This window comes from Condylura cristata, unplaced genomic scaffold (assembly GCF_000260355.1).
Source record: "Condylura cristata isolate star-nosed mole 26May11 unplaced genomic scaffold, ConCri1.0 scaffold00007, whole genome shotgun sequence".
Taxonomy (NCBI): domain Eukaryota; kingdom Metazoa; phylum Chordata; class Mammalia; order Eulipotyphla; family Talpidae; genus Condylura; species Condylura cristata.
The window spans coordinates 21,652,885-21,674,555 of NW_004567108.1; the positions used below are offsets into that span (position 1 = coordinate 21,652,885).

General features: G+C 33.5%; 1 long non-coding RNA gene across 1 annotated transcript in view; it reads right to left on the minus strand.

Moving 5' to 3' along the window:
* The window catches only part of LOC105853353, a 247,026-nt gene extending 225,724 nt beyond the window's left edge, over nt 1–21,302 (minus strand). Inside the window, exon 1 of the long non-coding RNA XR_001145189.1 lies at nt 21,242–21,302. This is a non-coding gene — a long non-coding RNA (uncharacterized LOC105853353). The remainder of the gene's footprint in view (nt 1–21,241) is intronic.
* Between the last annotated feature and the right edge of the window lie 369 nt (nt 21,303–21,671).

The following is a 21,671-nucleotide window of genomic DNA, read 5'->3' on the forward strand; positions in this document are numbered from 1 at the left end:
AATCTAGCATGTGTACAGATATAAGGTCTAGTGCAAAAGGGCCAGAAATGTACACAAAAGATATCCTTGGCGTCACTCACAGAAGTTAAATGCTTTTCAATATCAGTGCCTGATAAAAGGATAAGAAAATAGTGCCAAGGTACATAATATAGAATAAGAATGTATCATAATGATAGATATTAACAAAGATAATTCTAAAAGTATATATTTTACTTACATTATAAAGTAATATAGAGAGTGATCTATCCTAAAATACCTAGCTTGGAACAAATTATCCTCTGTATTCCAGGTATTCCTTGTTCAGTTACGTTTTACTTAATACTAACATTCATTTACTTTCCAACACATGTCTAAAGGGCACTATGAGACAGTAGAGACCGTAGCCAGTGTATGTGGAAGCTACAGTGCTATCCCCACCAGTCCTATGTTTATATCAAATATACTGAATTGATCACAGCACTCTTTCCTGAAGATGAGGGCAAAGATTCAGAATCCATCTCAACATTGTGCTCCAAGAAGCTACTACTATTCGAACAAAGGATTTTATCCTTGAGATGAAATATATTTGGCCTTCCTATCTGGAATATTTGGCAAGAGGATAACCGCCTCTATTAAGCAAAAGATAAACCAAAAAATTGGCAATAACAAGCAGTAAGAATGCATGTCATCGGGCCCTCGTGGTGGCACAGCGGGTTAAAGCACTGCACTAAGAAGATTAAGCCACTTCCTCGTGAGTTCGATCCCACCTGCCCCAGAGGAGATCCACAAGGCGAGGCAGACCTCTCCTGACCCGCCCGCTGCTCCCCTCAGCAGTGTACTTTGTTGATCTGCCTGTTCTGCTCCTCACTCTGTCTCTGGTGAGTCCTCTCACCCTCCACATCTCTGGCTTGTACCCCAGTTCTGTATGAATAAATAAATAAATCTTAAAGAATGCATGTCATCAATAATTTCTATACAGTATGATACTTCATAATCAGCTAAGTTATTATCAAAGATTTGAAAAGTCATTCTTTCAGGAGGTTTGACAGTCAAATGATTTACTTTTTATTATTTTATAATTTTTATTGAAATAACATTTGTTTATATGTCTCAGTTGTATAGCATTATAATTTAACATCCACATATACTACATCTTTATCACCACCAAAAGCCTCATTTCTATCTTGCACCATACCAGTGACCCCATTATCCATTAGTTCCATGCTCCTCAGCCCTTCTCCTGTGGTAACCAGCAGTATTCTCTCAATTTAAGAGTTTGCTTGTTTTGTTTGTTCATTTGCTTTGTTTCTTTTTCTTCTATATACAAGTGAAGTCAAACATCAATAATATTTGTCTTTCTCACTCTTATCTATTATACTTAATATAAAACCCTCAAGTTCCATTCATGATGTCACAATGGCAAGATTTAATCTTTGTTTATATTTGAGTAGTATTCAATGTGTATAGATACTACATCTTTATCCACTTACCCTTTGATAAGTACTTTGGTGATTTCCAATTATTGATTATTGAAAATAATGCTGCAGTGAACACAGGAGTGCATATATCTTTTTGAATTAGTTTTTCCAAAATCCCCAAAGTGAAATAGCTGACTCATGTGATATTTCTAGTCTTACTTTTTAAGGAATCTGTATGTCTCCACAGTAGCTGTGTCTGTTTATATGCCTACCAAATGGAGCACAAGATGGAGCTTTCTAGGACAGTCTTTAAAAAATGTGAGAAATTAAAACTTACAAAAAGTTAGCTAAGTATTTATCTTAGTTCCCTTAATAATAAAATATAATTATGTAACTCTAGATACATGGGATATGAATTAATTTGTTAGAAATAGTTAATGCCATCTTATTTGTTAGAAATAGTTAATTTGTTAGAAACCTAGTTGAAAAGAATTATTTAGGATACAATTTCCTATACTATAGCCACTAGCCACATTGGCCATGTGAATTAAATCTAATTTATTTAGAAATTAATAAAATCTAAAAAACTCCAGGTGCTCAGGCAGACTAGAAATCTTTGAAAGGCTCAAAAAGCATGTATGAGTAGTTGACGACTAGGATTAATAACAAAGATATGGAACACTATTACCACTAGCCTAGAATACTGAATTAGACAGTGTTATCGATGGTTGGGTTATGATTACAGCAGTTCTTCAAATAGTCTAATCTCACTTGATAGTACAGTTAGTATCTGCATCTAATTATGGCAATTTTACCTCCATTTAAAGATTTTTAAACCCAGTACAATAGTTTGAAGTTATGATTAGGTTTAAAGTACAATTATACCTATGTGATATTTCTTATGAAACATGAAAAACAAAAATCCATTTTCTTATTTTTGTCAGTTTCGTAATGTAATAAATCTAATAATGACATTGCATATGATCACAATCTTGAATAATCACCTTCCATGAAATGGTAATTTGGAAATGAATATCTGGGTTTGAGTTCATTTTGAAATAAATTAATACCCCCAGGACTGGTCAGAGTTGTACTACATTTGTTTCACCCAATTTGCCTCTGAAGGATTACAGAGACAAGGTATATTACAAAATACATGAACTAAATGCTTACTATTCAAGATAGAATTTAACATGGAAAACATCAAAGACCACCAAACATAATAAAATACTTCCTATTAAGTTATACATATCAGCATTGTTCATAGTATCAAACACTTAGATTTCATATTACAAAAACCACAAGGCACTGTTAGTTGGACTCTAAGATGAATTTGCTATATTACTATTTCAATTAATTAAAACTAAAGAGAATACACAGATTTCAAGTGATATTTTTCAGACTAACATGCCTTAGATGCAAAATAAAGGTATCAATAGTTATCACTAAGTATTCAAATTAAAATAGAATGTGAATTTATTACAAATATCCAAATGAGAAAATAAAATGAAAAAAAAAATGACTGATTCCTAGATTATTTTGTAGTTATTAACATGGTGGTTGAATTACAGGCTATCCACAATCTAGCATGTGTACAGATATAAGGTCTAGTGCATATATCACAGATTATCCTACCCTAAGTCTCAGAAAGTTCCAGAAATGTCTAATTCTTATTGCAAAGATTAGTTCTGATTTACATAGCTCAGATACAAGGTGTTGGAGCCGGCTCAAACTGCCTCACCAGAACCTATTACACATATATCCTCTCAACTCCATTTTCAGTGGCATCATTTGGTAATTTAGGCCATGGGAGGATCAGTCCAGATGGCTCTTATTAAAATATTGAAATAGGCCCTCCCTGGTGGCGCAGCGGGTTAAAGCACTACACTGAGAATCTAAAGCCGCTTCCGCATGAGTTCAATTCCCGCCTGCCCCAGAGGTGACCACATGGCGCGGCAGACCTCTCCTGACCCGCCCGCTGCTCCCCTCAGCAGTGTACTTCATAGATCTGCCTGTTCTGTTCCCCACTCTGTCTCTGGTGAAGCCTCTCGCCGCCTCTGAGCCTCTGGCCTGTACCCCAGTTCTGTATGCACAAATAAATAAATCTTTAAAAAAAAATTGAAATAATAGTGTACTTAAATAATAGTATAAGTAGATTCTATATTAGAAACAGCTTTTGTGCTGTATCTTTTTGTTATTAATGGCTGTTGTTTCTGCCTACTTCACTACCTTATTTAGGCAACTCCAACCTTCTGTTTGGCAGGTAAAACACTGGAGAATAATCCTCTTTATTTCATGCTCTTTATCTCCTCTATCAGAAAATTCTGTTGATGCTACTTTTAAAATATATCTAAACTTTTGGGCCCTCCCTGGTGGTGCAGCGGGTTAAAGCACAGCACAGGGAAGCTTAAGCAACTTCCTCATGAGTTCGATCCCCGCCTGCCCCGGAGGTCATGGCGCGGCAGACCTCTCCTGACCCGCCCGCTGCCTCCCTCAGCAGTGTACTTAGTCTCAATCTGCCTGTTCTGCTCCCCCCTATGTCCCTGGTGAATCCTCTCACCCTCTGCATCTCTGGCCTGTACCCCCGTTCTGTACGAATAAATAAATAAATAATCTTAAATATATATATGTATATATAAACTTTCACTATTTCCTACATTTTCACTGCCATAGGCCTAGACCCACCGAACAACAGCTCTTCATAATCTTAACTGCTGCATTTCTAGATCCCTAACATCTAATCACAGTGCAGCAGTTCTAGGGATAAATCATTCATGCCATCTTTTGTTCAAAATCCAGCATGGCTCCCCATTTCATTCACAGTTAAAGTCAAAGTCCCTATAGTAGCATATAGATCTGACCGCTTGTCGGCTTGAACATAATGTTAACAACTTTTCCTCATTGTCTGTACTCCAGCCTCCATACTCCTGTTGGCCTCTTGGCTATTGCTTCAACATGCCAGAAAAAAATGCCACTGCATTGCCATTGCATGAAAAAACTAGGACCTGTATATCTGATGAAAAGACTAGGACCTGTATATCTGGTGAAAAGACTAGGACCTGTGTATCTGGTTACCACTCGCACTTCCTTCAAGACTTTACTCAAATATCACCTACTTAAATCCTATCCAGATCATACTATTTCACATCACAAGGCCTTCTTATCCATCTTCCTCTCCCATCTAACTCTCCCACTACCCTTTACCTATTCTACTTCCTCTTTCTTCCCAAAGTATCTATCAATTAATATATTGTATAATTAACTTATTTTATATAAATAAGGGTAAGTAAGGTATAAAAAGAGGGACTTTATTACAGTTACTGATATATCCCAAGCCTTTAGAAATAATATTTGACATCATAGGTGGTGAAGAAATGTCTGTCAATAGATAGATGAAGTCTTCCCCAAACTCTGGAGAATGTCAAGTAACTTCGTATTTTCTCTTTTGATCTTTAGATATTTGACAACATGATAACCATGTCTGAAAGCTACCCAAATGTGGTATAGGTCTAAGAAAGCTCAAATTGTTTAAATCTATCTAGGATTCCAGTCTACAAATGAAACTGTCAGAAATCTAATGCCAGACTTATTTTAAGATTTTTCTTGTTCACTGCATCACTTCCAAGAGCAGGTTAAATCATTTCCTAAAACCCTAAAGGCTACAAATATACAATCTGCCTTTTAACGGTAAAGAGACTCTAGATAGGTGAAAAGGCTTTAAACAATCTTTAGGAAGTACAATTTACTGGAGAGCTAAGGCTAACCTCTGGCTCATAGGAGCAAAGAAATGAATGATTTTTAGCATCCAGTAACATTTATGCTTGACTGCTACACTGCTTTTTATCTGCACATAAAACGACTTTCAAATTTCTCTACTAGCTACTAACTGTCAGGTATAAATAACCACTCAAAATTTGGAAATGTGCAGTTTTTTATTATCTGAGAACCATAAAACTAGTATATTTTGTATTGTTTTATGATGTAGATAGGAGGGGGAGAGAATTTATATCTTTTACATTGGAATATAACAATTCTTAAATTTTATGAAATGGTTGAAATTAATGGAAATGATCTTATATATTTTGAGATAGTTTTATTTATTATTTATAAATTTTTAATAAAGTATCATTTGCTTCCAACACTGTTGGAATATGATTCAGAAGTTGAAACAAATTTCAAAAATTAGCCTCTGTCATAATTTTTCCATGGATTTGCAAAGATGTAAAGCAACAAATAGCTTATATTTGTTCTAAAATTTCGTTGCAACACTATACATACTGAACAAGTGTTAAAAGTTTTTAAATTGATTTGTTATCAGTATCTTCAGCAAAAGTTTAAGACGTATAAAAGCATTTTAAGTAAACTAGTTTAAAATGAATGAAAATGCAAACAAATTATATTTTCATTTTTTTAACCCATGCCTATTTCTTCATACAATAGGAATTCCTATTTAAATTTACTGAGATTATAAGATCATTAACCAAAAATCTTATTAACAACATTGGACTTTGTTCTATGCTTTCTTGTGTGTCTTTGTTTATGTGCATTTATTTACAGATTCCTTATGCAACAACTTTTCTGGCAAAGGTAATATTCACTTTTAAAAGAGGGACATCAAGAACCATATATCCATATTAAGAATTACAACTAATTATGGTCCACCCTAGAAGCAAATGTGGACCTCACTGAAGACCATTACAAAGTCACCTTACTTTGTAACTTACCCTTACAACTCATTTTTCATATTTTCCTTCTATACCAATTCACTCATACCAATATAAATATATTAAAACAACATCTCATTGATGTCAAGTTTATTGAGCTTCATTCTGAAAACTGGGATTGTCCTAAAAATTTTGTGGGAAAATGAGTCATATCATCATAGCAATGGCATTAGCAGAAAGTAGACTTATGAAAAGAAAGCAAGAAGCCCAAGAGGATTTTAACAAATATTTTAAAGAAATACATAAATTAAAATAAATCTTATTAGGTTATCAATTAGTGTTCATGAATATCCCACAAAATATATGTCAGCTACCCTAAATCAAGCATTAATACCAAGTATCCCAAAGGTTATAAACCTTCACCAGGTTTACCTCCAACTAAAAATAAATTTCATAAAAGTTTGTGCTATCCCACAATGATGTAAAAATAAACATTACATTAAAATGTAAAAAATCACATTTTTAAAAATGTGATTCTCAGCATGACCTTGAAATTCATTCAATAAATTTGTGTTAATATAGAAAAAAAAAAAAAAAAAGCTGTGCTATCCAACACATTATCCTGCGATTTTCATGAAGAGTTAAATTTTACCTTAAACAGTTTAAAAATTCTTAGTGCTGTGCTTTAACCGCTGCACCACCAGGGAGGCCCTAAACAGCTTAAAAGTTCTTATAAAAAATTCTTATCAAGGCCTTCCCTCGTGGCGCAGCGGGTTAAAGCACAGCACTGAGAATCTAAAGCCTCTTCCGCATGAGTTCAATTCCTGCCTGCCCCGGAGGTGACCACATGGTGTGGCAGACCTCTCCTGACCCGCCTGCTGCTCCTCTCAGCAGTGTACTTCATTGATCTACCTGTTCTGTTCCCCACTCTGTCTCTGGTGAAGCCTCTCACCACCCTTGAGCCTCTGGCCTGTACCCCAGTTCTGTATGCATAAGTGAATAAATCTTTAAAAAAAAAATTCTTATCAAGATAGTTTAATAAAATCACTGCTACATAACTATATAATTTTATCCAGTCTTGTTAAGTTATTCCTGGGTCCTATTTTTAAATTTGATTGTTTTCCAAGTATATTTTCATATATATATATATATATATATATATATATATATATATATATATATATATATTCCCAAATTTTATCCAATAATCACCTGAAATGTTAAAATTCAGGAAGAAGGACTAAATTGCAAGGACTAAATCACTAAGTTCCTTCTATTTTTCTATAAGTAAAGTAGTTCAAGGATCATGAGACATTTCCTTTTAATATTGCATACTGTATTACCTCACTTTTTAATTTCACATCTATTGTATTTAAATGTCTTACAGAAACTTTCATTTTAATTTTTCTCGATTTAAATAACTTCTCACTTACATATGAGAATAATTATGACTAAAGTCATCTTTTATTTATATGACCCAGAAATAACTATAATTTGTTTGTTTGAAAGGAAACTGCTGGAATATGCTGAATTTTTGTGCAATTTAGTTACTGATAGAAAGTCTCTTAAAGTATATATAACTCCAAGATAGTCTGACATGAATTCCATTATACTTGGTAAGTTTTAACATTCTTTTTAAATCTGTTATGCCTGTATAAGAACATTTAATGGGTTAACATTTACATTAAGTACATCAACATATTATGTTTTACAGTGAACACAGAGAAGACTAAGCCCCATTCTTGTGTCTATTTTTTTTTTAAGATTTATTTATTTATGCATACAGAACTGGGTTACAGGCCAGAGGTGCAGGGGCAGTGAGAAGATTCACCAGACACAGAGTGGGGAGCAGAACAGGCTGACTGACAAAGTACACTGCCAAGGGGCGCAGCAGGCAGGTAAGGAAAGGTCTGCCACACCATGTGGATCAACTCCAGGGTAGGGATTGAACTCATGCTGAAGTGGCTTTAGCTTCTTAGTGCTGTGCTTTACCCCTCTGCGCCACCAGGGAGGGCCTTTTGTGACTATTTAATAAATATTGACTACTTTAGGCATCTGACAAGATTTATTGACATGGTAATTCTATGTTTTCTGAGAAGGATTAAAATTTTTATTAGGATCCAAAATGAAGGCAATGTCAATACTGGCCTTGGTAATTGGCATTTATCATAAAATTTATTCAAAGAGAAAACTACAGTTCCTATAAGACAACTTTGTTTCATTTTGTTTTTCTCATATAAACTGGAAAAACAGAGCCAGTACAACTATACTTTTCAAGCCAGCAGTGAATCAAGACCTCCTAATCTATAGGTGATGCTTAATCCAATAATAGTACCCCAAAACTAGCTAAACCTTTCAAAGGAGCAAGGACCAGAAAAGGAAAGCACAGCGTTAGTGTGAGGTCACTCTGTTGCCAGTGGAGGAAAAGAATCTTCCCTGTCTGTCCCACTGCCACACTTTGAAAAAAAAAACACTGAAGTGATTTGCACTGGTGAAGAGACTCAATTTGCATGCAAAAGTAGTCTCCCACTTAGCACTGAACAAAAGGAATAATATTTAAGGAGGTCTTGAAATATATCCTCAAACAATAAACAATGATTGGATTAGGAAGAGTTCAAGGGTCCACAGAGAATTCCTGAAAAGAATGGAGCCACCTTGGGTTTTTATTTGCTTCTTTGTTTGAAATAACATATGCAATCACATGCTACTTAGCATATATTAAGTATTTAATAAATGATAACTGTTATTCGGTTCATTTATATTGTTATAAAAACAAGTTCTAACAAAGGAATATTTGCAAAGCAAATACTCTTGATAAACACACTACAAGCATGCACACTTACAGAAGAAATGCAAACCCGTTTTTATGATGTTTTCTTGTGGAAAGGGAAGGGGAAGATGGAGACACATAGAAAGACTAAAATGATACCATATATTGTTAGATAGGCTATGTATATATACATGTATATATTAAATTAGAAATAATTTGTCACATTTTACTATTTAATAATTACTGGCTTTCACCAGTACCCAGATAGGGGTAGTATATGCAAGTTCATAATACACACACACTCACATATATGTATATATACATCTATATATTAAGTTCATAATACACACACATTCACATATATGTACATATATATATCTATATATTAGATTTGGTATGCTCCAGATACTCATGTTATTCAATCAATCCAGAAACTAAAAATTAATATAATTATTATGTATTCAGCAGTTCTATCATAGCCTTAATCTCAAAAGAGTAAAGTCTTACAGACATCCTGAAAGCAGTGGATAAGTCTCCTAAATTACCAAAGCAATTGGTACCAGGTACTTGGCACAAAGTAACTGCTCAGTAAATATTGTTAAATTAATGAATGGACATGAGAATAACATAATTATATTTGCCAGTCTTTAGTAAATAAATTCCTTTGTAAAAGGAGTAATTCTACTCAAATACAAAAGCTGCAAAAACCAACCCAGGAGAAGACCCTAATATAACTTCTACAATACAGTAAAATTGAGGAAACAAATGATATTTAGCTCTGATTTGCTTTGTGATATAAGCAGAAGCAAACCAGCTTTACAAATCTGTATAAAAACACTGTGGCTCATTTCCCTGGGTCACCAAATTGAATCTTAATTCACATTGTCACTGAGATCACATTTGTGCATACATAAGTGATTTACAAAAAAGGTGACATGGCTAAATAATTAATCTGATAACTACTTCTCAAACAAGACATCACCCTAAAAAAGCATAATTACTGAAATTTTTTTTTCATACATTTCACTATCTATATGTCATCCAAGGAAAATATAGACCTATTTCAGGTGTTTGGGGAAAAAATAACATTTGCTTATTAAGGTATGGCTTTAGATTATAAGGTTATATGTTACAACTTAAAGTTTTATTCATACTTCTGCCACTTACCTACTTGAAATATAGATTGCTATTTCCTACAAATAAAATAAGGATAGTATTGTCTATGTCTTGTGACACATCAAAGTTTAGCAACTCTCAGGATATGACAATGTAAGTATATATAATTTAAGTGCAAGAACACATTAGTGAGTAATTGAGAGCAATTTAAAATTTAAATGGAGGTCTTAGGCTTAGATAAATGCAAAGAACAAAATTTATTTTTTTCCTCAAAAGTATGTTTAATGGCTTTAGTCAGGTCAAAGCCATTTCATATAGATAATTTGTCACTCAAATCACAGAGTGATAATTTTGTCGTGAAAAATAAAAATTTTGAATTTCAAAAGCCTATCTGTTTTCTGAAATCTCTACTTTGTCTATTGCAAGAGAAAAGCATATATATAAAGATGAAGTAATAATAAGAAGGCCATAAAACAGTACACATCTTAAAGTATCTGTTACTGTAAGAAGATATAAACACTAAACATAAAAGTGAAATTCCTTACACTGAAATTTCACTTAGAACAAAATATGTTAAAGTCTCCAAAAGAGAAAAGGATAGGAGGATAGGATATTTTTAAATTATTCTCCAGATAATATTACTGACTTTGCCAATTCAATACTTGATGTGTGTGTGTGTGTACATCAGTCACCACACAATGTATTTTGTTAATAAAAATATATTTGCATTTTTTGATATCAATGTCTTGCCAAGATCTTCAAGCTTTACTATATGTACACTAAGCTTAGTTTCTTATTTCCTATCTGAAGTCTATTCCTGGTCATATAATCTTTATCAGTTGATGGCAATTTTCAAAAAATAAACACGTTTTTCTCAAGTCTTTTATGAACTGACAAGACCTTTCAACTCTGTATCTAAAATTTATATCAAATCTGATAAGTTTCTTGTTTTCATAATTACAAAAATTGCATTATGATATCTTAAACTAACTCAACTGTCTCCTGCTTGTCCCTGCCCCAACTTGCTACCACTCTGTCCATTCCCTCAAATGTTCCTAAAATTATTTTCATTAGCAAGTACTTATTAAATAATCTCATCTCTTTAAAAGTTCTTTCAGATCATTATGGCCTTTAAGAAAAAGTTTCAAAATATTTAGTATGTCACATAATGCTCTTCAAAATCAACCACATACTATAGTTACCAACTTCTGCCTTCCCAAACTCTTTATACCTAGAGAACCCACTGAATTTCTCACTGATATAAATTCCCTACTGATTGTAAGCCATGATATAGGATGTAGTAGTAGTCTTTTCTGGGATATTTTCGTATGTTCTTTAAAGCAAACTCAATCATGATTTCCTGTGAGAAATTTTCCCTGGTTCCATCAGAGTTAGATGCTCACTCCTTTTCACAATTTTCACTGAAACAAAGGAAGTTCACCATGGAAAATGATCAAAGATTCTGAAAAGATTATTTAAAACCCGAGAGAGGAAAAGGAAATTACTAGAAAGATGAGGAATCTCATGAAGACACGAAACAAGAGAACCACTACCAACAACCTAGAAAGGTAGAAGATAGGTATTACCACGTGACAAAGGAAAAATTTCCAGTTTTGACCTATTGAAAAAAAATTTACTTTTTTTTTCAGAAATGACAGATTTACAATAACAAAAAACTTTCTCTCCATACTAAAGTACGAACAAGGATGTGAAGCTACAGAAACTTACATAAGCTGCTTACAGAAATATAAACTATTGGAAATTATTACAGTTAAAAAGCAAAAGAAAGAGATATCAAGGAAAGTTTAAAATGTTCATCATCACACCCTGTGAGTTCTAATTCTATATATTGATATTAGGGAAAGTGTACTAAGGTTCACAAGGAAATATGTAAGAAAATCATTTTAGCATTATTCATTCAAATTAGTTATACAAACTTAGCTCACTTGAAAAGTTTAAATCTAGATATGTCAATCCAATAATTAGATAAAAGTTTACTAAGATGAAATTTTGAGAATTCAGAAGTATATGTGCAGCCCCTTTTGAGGGGCAATAAGAGAACTTTGTTGTAGAACATGCATACCAAAAATAAAGATACTGCAAACTAGAATTGGTCGAATTTTATGAGACTGAGGCTCTGCCCACTGCACTAAGAAGGCAACTGGTGAAATTTTAAATGGCACCTGCTACCAGTGTTTCAGACAGTGTTTCAATTTCCAATAGTAATAAATTATTACAAACTTTTTTTATCACTAAATAGTTAATGGGAAAAGATGAGTAGAGATACTGAAATTTTCCAGCAAATTTTTAGAAACAAATCTTAATTTCTCACTCAAAGAAATAAGTAACTGTGGAAAATTATGCCACAGAAGCAAAAAATTACATCACATAACAATGATACATAAAACATATGGAGAAATTTGTATTGTTTAATAACCTATTTTAAATTAGATTAAGAAAGTAATATATATAAAATAATTATGATGGTTTTCTTCTGATATTATTCTATAAAACTATTTTATTTCCCAAACAATAAAGCACTAATTAAGAGGAAGTAAGCAAGATACTATTACAAGTTCTAGGGCTCACATATAAATTCTCACACATTTTCAAGTTAAAATAATTAATGGAGTATTTTTGCCACAAAATTAAATTTAAAAATTCAGAAACAAAAACTATAAGATAATTATTTTTCACAATTTAATTCAATTGAGAAAATACATGAAAAGAAAAAGTTCTAGTATTTTAAAAGGCAGAACTCAAAAGGAAAAAAAAATCCCTAAAATTTGGTTCCAAATGTAATATAAGTTATTTACTGCCATTAATGAAAACATGTCCACAAATTACTACCAGGAATAGATAATAATGAATTTTAACACAGTTCTGAAAATTAAATCTTAAATTGAAATAAAATTCTCAAAATAAAATCAATAGGAACTCTAATCATTGTATCCACCAAGTGGAGAAAATTAGTACTGCATCATATACTCAAAATTTAGTCCAGTGACTGAAGGATGTGTCACTTTTAGAAACTTAGTTAAAAATGTATCCCATTCATCATTTGTTCCAACTTCATTGTTAAAATGTTCTTCAAAACATTAAAAAATAATTATCAGTTTCCACCAAAGTTTAGGACTTACATGAATGTGTATTGTGGAATATAAAGTAAATACACCTAAAATCAGTTGAATAAATGTAAAATAAATATAAATAGAAGCATAGATAAATGTCTGGACTTCCCCCATAATAGCACCCAATAGTCACTCTACTTGAATGGTTTAAAATTGAACAACAGGGCCCTCCCTGGTGGCTTAGCGGGTTAAAGCACCGCACTTAAGAAGGTAAAGCCACTTGCGCATGAGTTCCATCTCCACCCCAGAGGTGATCCACATGGCGTGGCAGACCTCTCCTGATCCGCCTGCTGCTCCCCTTAGCAGTGTACTTCATGGATCTGCTTGTTCTACTTCCTACTCTGTCTTGGGTGAAGACTCTCCCGCACCTCTGGCCTGTGCCCCAGTTTTTTATGCATAAATAAATAAATCTAAAAAAAAGTAGAACAACAAAGTATGAGGTGACAAATTCTATGGAGATGTTCTCATAAATTAAGGAGAATGCTTGGGTAATGTTTACATAAACACAGCTAAGTAGTGTAAGTGTTCACTCGCCTGTTTATATATACCAGCTGGATCTGTTGAGACTCTTACCCAAGACAACAAAAAAATCTGTCTATACCGTGAATAGTAAGTCACACAGCAGTTCTATACAAAAACTGAATCATAAACATAATAATAGTATTAGTCAATACCCTTCCAGCACATTTCTAAACACTTCTAGTGTGTAATGAGCTGAAAAATGGCACCCATAGAGATGAAGCCATAATACATGGAAACTGTAAATATTACCTTTTAAGGAAAATCAGTCTTTACAGATTTGATTAAATTGAGGATCTTGAGATTATCTTGGATTATTGCTGTGGACCTCATACACAATTACAAATATCCTTATAAGAGAGAAACAGAGGAAGATTTAAAACACAGAGAAGATAAATACCCACAAAGAGAAAGCATTGGGAAGAGAAAGGCTTTTTACCCCATAGTATTTAAATATTTTTCCTTGATCAAGAACAGAAAACTCAAAGTTAAGTGAGCAATCGAAAAGATTAAATTTGTAAACTGAGGACAGAATAAGAAGAGTAATTTGAAATGTGTCTTTAGTAGTTAACAGATAACTGAAAAAAAAAAGATCTAATATTTGATAAACTGCCACTATACTTCAAGGCCTTTCTTTTATACATGTTTCATAAAGCAAAATTGTTATGCTTTTTGCTTCTAACGGGTTGTGTCAAATCAATTGATTAGCTACTATTCCTACTAATGCCTTGAAAATATTTCCTCTAAAAGATAGAGGAACTCATATCCCAATTAAGTAACATACATTTGTGTTTGCTATACAAAATATTTGTCTATTTCACTTTCTTCATCCACAAATTAGTTCAGGTACCTCTCTGTTGTAGATCAGAGCCATTTAGTTTACCTATAGAACATAAAAAGAATACAGCAGTTATTGCCTCAGCATTGATAACCCAATCACGATGCCATAGTCTCTTTCTTACCTTCCCACCCTTGAGAAAGCCTCTGATTATCTATTTCCTTTGACCAAAATAAAAAGAATGCTCTAAAGTCTACCCCAATTTAGTTCTCAGAATAACCACTAGGAATTTGCCATTTATTTCATTTAAGGTAATTAAACATTTAAATTTCCTCTTACTATAAAAGTAATTAAGGAAATAAAACTCTAGATTTAAGAAAATTAAATGAATTTCTTTTCTAACTATGCATTCACTTCTTTTAGGCTTTAAACAAAAGTCAAACTATTTTGATGAGACATCTCAAAGTCTCATCAAATTAGGAGATTTAAAAATTCCTGTATTTTATCAATGCAACAATGGGATTTTTAAACAACTCATTTTTAGGATGAATTTCAACCTAAGGAAATGTCATGGCTTACTTAGCAGTGTTACTTTTCTTACTTGGAAGTATATAAATGAAACTTATAATCAGTATTGTATTAGATTTAATCAAATAGCTTTAAACTACATTCCTTTATTTTAACAATAAAACACTAAAAATTAAAATCCCTGCATCACAATCTCAGGATGACTTAATAGAATTATCAACAGTTAAGAGCTTGCTGTTACAATCAATTAATATTTATTTCCCTGTCATAATGTTTATTAGTCTCGCAGTTGTTATTCTAAATTCACACTTTCAGAAAACTATAATTAATAATTACTTTTTGACACAACCCATTAGAAATTTATAGTAAAATTCAAATATGAAGGGCCTCTCTAGGTGCAAGGGGCTAAGTCTCAACACTATGAAGCTATCAGCAGTCATTGTAGATAAATTCAATCCCCAGGCAGATAATACTGGTTTAACATTGTGCTTGATTAAGGAGGCCCCCCTAAATCAAATTTTGCTCCTAATGTGTGCTAGACTGTTTTTCCTTAAGGAGTCCCTGGCTTTATTCTGCTGTAATCTAGCTGGGATTATCCACAGCAAATGAATCCAGAGTCTTCATTTTGCCATCATGCAGTTCTCATGTTTACCTGTTTTCTTTGAAAGATTATAACTTTCTTTTGTTATATAACAGAAATTCTTATGAAATATAGAGCATGCCAAATAAAAAATTCTCTGACAGTTGCTTTGCAGTCAATTTATAGGCTCTGCTACATTTCAACACTTTATTATTTCAGATCAGGCAACAGGAACTTTACAAATTACATTTTTCTAGCCAAGTAGAAATTTATTTTTGCAAAATATGTGGAGAGATTCCATTAAGAGCATAACATGTACTTCAGAGGTTAAGCTAGCAAGAACAAAACAATGTCTTCCAAGGAATTCATTTAGAAAGAGAATAAAATGCAAGATGATCAAGGAAGACTTTGTTTTGCTTTAGATGAAACCTAAGCTTTAAGTCCTTTTCTTCATGTTTCCAAAAACAAGAAAAGATTGATGATAAACCTATGTTAGGTAAAACTAAATATTTTAGATGCCTTAAATTAAGTGAAGTCCCTTGAGATATAAATTAAATAACAAAACATGTTTTCAGAAGACAGAGTTCTTACCACACTATTTCTCTGTTAAGATTTGCTGTATTAAATTTACATCTTTAATAAGTGATATTAATCTACTATAAAAACTGTACAAGCAGTAAACTTTTGGAAACCATGTTTCTCAGAAAAGTGAGGTCCATCAGGAGCAGGGCAAATTATCCCCACTTTCGGCACAATTACATTCATAATTTTGCTCTGAGAAGTGTAATAACAGAATTAGTTACTTTAAAAATTAACATTCTGTTGATGATATGATGATATTGTCATCCAGAAAAGAATGCCCTTTTCTTATCTATTCTTGACATTCTTTTTTAGGAAAATTTCCCTTTTAAAGGATCTGGAAGTATATATGCAAGTTTATTTTTAAAATAATAATAATAAATACACTCAACTTCCTGTCTGCATTGCTTTAAACATCTTAGAATACTGTGAAATAGGTAAGAAGAAGTATTTTCCAATTATAAAATCACATTACCTTTTCTAAATATTTTGTTTTTTCTAAGGAAGTATCAAGCAATTCCTAATACAGGCATCTATATTCCTAAAGATCTCTATATGGTATTTTTTCCACTTTAATTAAATATGTAAAGAAAATAAATTAGAAAACGAGTCTAATAGTATTGTAGTTAATCCAATTTGCACACACAGGTAATACTAGATTCTCCAGTGAGTTGACAACCATATTTCATTTCCATTAGTGTAGAGACAGCCAGCATTTCTTAAAAGGTATAGAAATTGGAGGAATATGAAGCAATGTGAAGAATAAAATTCTCAACCGTCTCCTAAATTTCCCATTGTAGTGCTGTCCTATTTGAAACCAGAAATGATTTAAGATCACAGAAACTGTAAATATTTGGGGGAAAAGAATTTTCAAACATGCTACTACCCCATTAACAAAAGATTATAATAACACTGTGAAACAAACAAATGAGTTGCCATGTGACCAATAAATACTAGCTAAATTTGGGGGAAAAAATGGATGAAGAATTACAGTATCAAAGCAAGAATTTGGCTATTGTAATAAATAAAATGTGCAAAAACAGCATGAAATATCAGCAACTAAAAGAATTACTTTGTGTAAAATAAGATCTTTTTTTTTTTTTTCATTTGGTTCAGTACCATTTAGAAGTCCACTTTTAAGAAAAAAGAGAGAGAAAATGCATTGACACAGGAATAGAGAAGATCAAATGGTTTACGATCCATAATAGGATAAAAAGAGATGCTGCAATTCAGAAGTGAATAAATATCAAGAGGTTTATATTTTACAGACACTTTAGATAAATGACCTAAACAAAACTAAGATTTGTTTAGAAAATGTGTCCTAGTATTACAAATTCTTGCTTAATGAATGCATTTATGAAAAGTAAGAAGGAAGATGCTAACACTTATTCATGAAATTCCAGTCGTAAAAAATTTAAAAAGGAGCAGAGAAATTTTCTGTGCATCAATTTTGATATTACAACCTGTTTAAAGAAAAGAACACCTTCCAAATTTAACATAAATGGCATAGGTGATAAATAATACTACACTTTTAGAGGGTTATTTATCAGTTTTTATTCAGGGTGCCATATGATCTACAATCATTTATCTTACTCTAAGACACATCTGTGTCTTTTTTTCTCCATTTATTTCATAACTAGGATGCTTTGGCTAAAATAATTTCACTGAAAATATTACAGATAATTAGAAAAGGACCACAAATATTAGATGAAAGTCACAGTTTTTTTTTATTAAACATGAAAATTCATTCATAAGACTTTCTGTTGCCATCATCTTGAATTATGAAATATGTACTTATATTGTAAATTGCTTATCAAACAGAGTAGTGAAATGTTATAAAAATAAAAAGGTCAATTGTTAGAGTTGCAGGGCTACCTTGTGACAACCTCAGAAAAAGGTTATAAAGAAGGTCTTAATTGAGGGAATAAATGTGCAATATTTTAACCAGAGCACTGAGATTAACATCTTGTTTACCAATGAGAAAGGAAATACAGTAATCCTCATTAGAAGTTTCTGTTACTCTCCTAGGGGAAATATACTTTCTTTGAAAAAGCACTGTGATTTTGTGGGAAAGCAGGAGTCATGGAGTTAGGTATCAAATCTTGTCTTCATTTAATTTTCACCATCATTCTGTGCCCAAAGTGTAAATATGTACCACTCCATGGCTATGGATAGATATAGCTGAATGTTAAATATTTTAAAATATTTTCCTCTGAAACCAGATTTTAGCCACTTAACACTTGACTTCAGATAAGTATTTAACTTAGAGTTAAGAGTATCTCAATGCAGTAAGAGCTTAAATGATGGACAATCAATTGCACACACAGTTAAGCCCATCAAAGGGAGTCAATACCCAGAATTAGAGTCGGGAGCAAGGAAGGGTGAGGAATGTGGCAAACACAGTCTAAGAATACACCCCAGTTGTCTAAGTGGACTGAAAAGGAGGCCAAAATGCAGACCAAACCCAAGTTGGGACCACAAGTTAAAATGAGCATCAAATGGGGCATGAAAGTATGTAGAGGCCTTAGCATAGGCTGAGAATTTGAGGAAAGCCTGGTTTTCTCTCACTCTTTTAAGAAGGAATGATTTATTCCCCTGTACATGGACAAGTCAAGCTTGGACAACATATTTTGATATTACTTTGAGCCTAAAATTTAGTTGTTGGCCAACCTCCCTTAGAAAGACAATTCAAATCTTCTATATTTAATGATAATTTTATGTTTATGTTTATCCTCACTCAAGAAAATGTTATCAAAACTATTAAAGAGACCTCCTTGGTGGCACAGTGGGTTAAAGCATAGTACTGCGAAGCCAGCCAGCCATTTCAGGGCAAGTTTGATCCAGGCCAAGGAGATGACCAACATGACGCAGCAGACCTCTCCTGTTTGCCAACTGCTCCCCCTCAGCAGTGTACTTTAATGATCTGCCTGTTATGCTCCCCATTCTGTCTCTGGTGAATCCTCTCACTGCCCCTGCACCTCTGGCCTGTACCCCAGTTGTGTATGCATAAATAAATAAAATAAATCACCAAAAAATATTAAAATATTGAGTAGTTCTACAAAGTCATAATATGAGTCAAAGTTGAACCAAAGCATGAGAACCATGTCCTCATCCCTAACATCATTACATCTGCCTGACATGCCACTTCCCATCAAAATGATTGATTCTTTTTCCCCAAAACAATGCCTCCATCAGTTCACATAAATGTCAACATGATATTAAAATTATATTTCTTTTCTATAAACAAAGGCATTTCCACTTGATAGCAGATGAAAAATAATATTAAATGAAGGGGTTCCTTTATACTTAAATATGTAAATACTACATGTTAGTGTTACATCAAAAAACACACAGATTTTTTAAATGAGCTAGATCTTAGCAACACTATCCCTAAATGCATGCAAACTTGTATTTAGAGGTTCCCTACATACATGAAAACTTGTATATAGAGGTCTCAGAAGGTCAACACTGTGGGCTTTAAAATAAAAGTTTTGATTCTGACAAATTGTATGATCTTAGGCAAATGACTAAACTTCTTAAGCCATAACTTCTTCATCTACTGGAGTTAAAACAGTAACTCCATCAGACTGCTGTAGAAAAATGACACAAAATTTTAGCATAATTCCTAGTACTGGTGTTAGTGTTCAATTAATGTATGCTAATAATAGTAATAATAGTACATTCAGATTTGCAGCAACAGCTTGCAAGGTGGCGCTAAGACTCCTCCAAGCTCTTCTGTTTTGCTGGGTACCCATGACATGGGACTTATGTCATATTTGAGACATGTCAGGGAGGATGGCAAATCTCCCAGTGTTTTCCAGGAGTACTGGTATTACACCACACACAGCTCTGAAAAATCTAAGCATATTTCAAAGTTGCTTAAATAGCTTTCTTGGCCAAGAGTCATGTAAGTCACCAACTGGCAATAGAAAGATTTTCCACTCAAACTTGGCAGCAGCAGAATTTAAACAGAAAACTGGGAGGAGGGTAAGGGAAATAATATGCTTCCTTCCTCATGGTAGTCTTAGACCCTTTGGCACCACAGAGGAAAAGCATGAACAGAAAAATTGTATACAAGTATTATAGTATTTATTTTTACTGTAATAAAAATAAATTGAAAAGACCTGCTAGCTACCATGAGAACCACCTTTCTAGTCAGTTTTATTTTCATATTCAGGGAACTCTTTTTTAGAAGACATATTTGGGTGCTTTCTTATATTTCTTCATTTGGATGCTTTCATTAAGGTAGAGTGAATCTGGATATTTTTAGTTAAATAAAACATTTGACTTCAATAATCCTGTAGATCTTCTTCTCTTTGTTTGAAATATAAAGTAGAACCCATATGTAAAATAGTCATCTGATATTTCCATTATTATTGACAATAAAACAGTAAGAGGAACTGAGGTGAACGCTAACAGACGTTTAAGTCTTCTTTGAACAAAACTCGAACTCAATATATTCTGATGCATTCTAAGAAAGTTAAGATAGCACATGAAGGCTTTTTTTTTTTTAAAGATTTATTTATTTATGCACACAGAACTGGGGTACAGGCCAGAGATGTGGAGGGTGAGAGGCTTCACCAGAGACAGAGTGGGGAGCAGAACAGGCAGATCGACGAAGTACACTGCTGAGGGGAGCAGCGGGCGGGTCAGGAGAGGTCTGCCGCGCCATGTGGTCATCTCCGGGGCAGGCGGGAGTAGAACTCATGCGGAAGCCGTCTTAGATTCTCAGTGCTGTGCTTTAACCCGCTGCGCCACCAGGGAGGGCCATGAAGGCTTTTTTATGCTTCCTCAGAAAACAGCTCTCTGAAGTACTAACTGGAAATGTTTTCTTATTTATACATACATGACATAATTGCAAAATTATTTCAGGCAAGACATAAAGATGCATATAGTATAGTGAGAAGAGAGGAACATAAGCAAGAAAAAACTGGGAGTTGAAGGGTGGAGAAATGAAGCAATTGTTTGGGGAAAACAGATAATAATACTGCTAAATATAGGTCATATGCTTGCACTAACCATCACAGCAGTTAGTGTAAAGGCATCAATTATATCTATAGATTAACTACTAGCATTTGTTCAAGAAAAGTTACTTTTTTCCCTTTATTGCGATAACATTAGTTTACAGCACTTTAGATGACACAAAAGAATAAGTTCACACCTTCTAGATGGATCTTACCTTGGGCAAGCACATGACCAAGGTGGCATCTTCCTGCCTCTGCTTATCTGGAGGACACAGCAGCCAGACTCTAGAGCATGTTCCAAATCCTGAAGACAACAGAAGACACAATAGGAGATTCTCTCATAGCTTCAAGATGCCCCAGCACAGCACCCGAGAAGCAATGTTCAAGACTGAAGCTGCAGCAGAAAACAACCTGACAAATAGTTATACTCACACAGCTCAGCAAAGCACCTGCTCTGGATCTTCACCTTCTCTGCCAGGCTATAACAGCAGCAAAACCAGTTTGAGGGGCTCAGCTACTTGCAAAGCCTCCAAAATTTTCCTCTCTGAGGTTGGCTGCTGGAAGCCTCCACCTTCAGAAGCCCACAACAGCTTTCTGGAAGATCCTGTGATGGGGGCTGAAATTTGCTGACCCCCAAATGCTGAA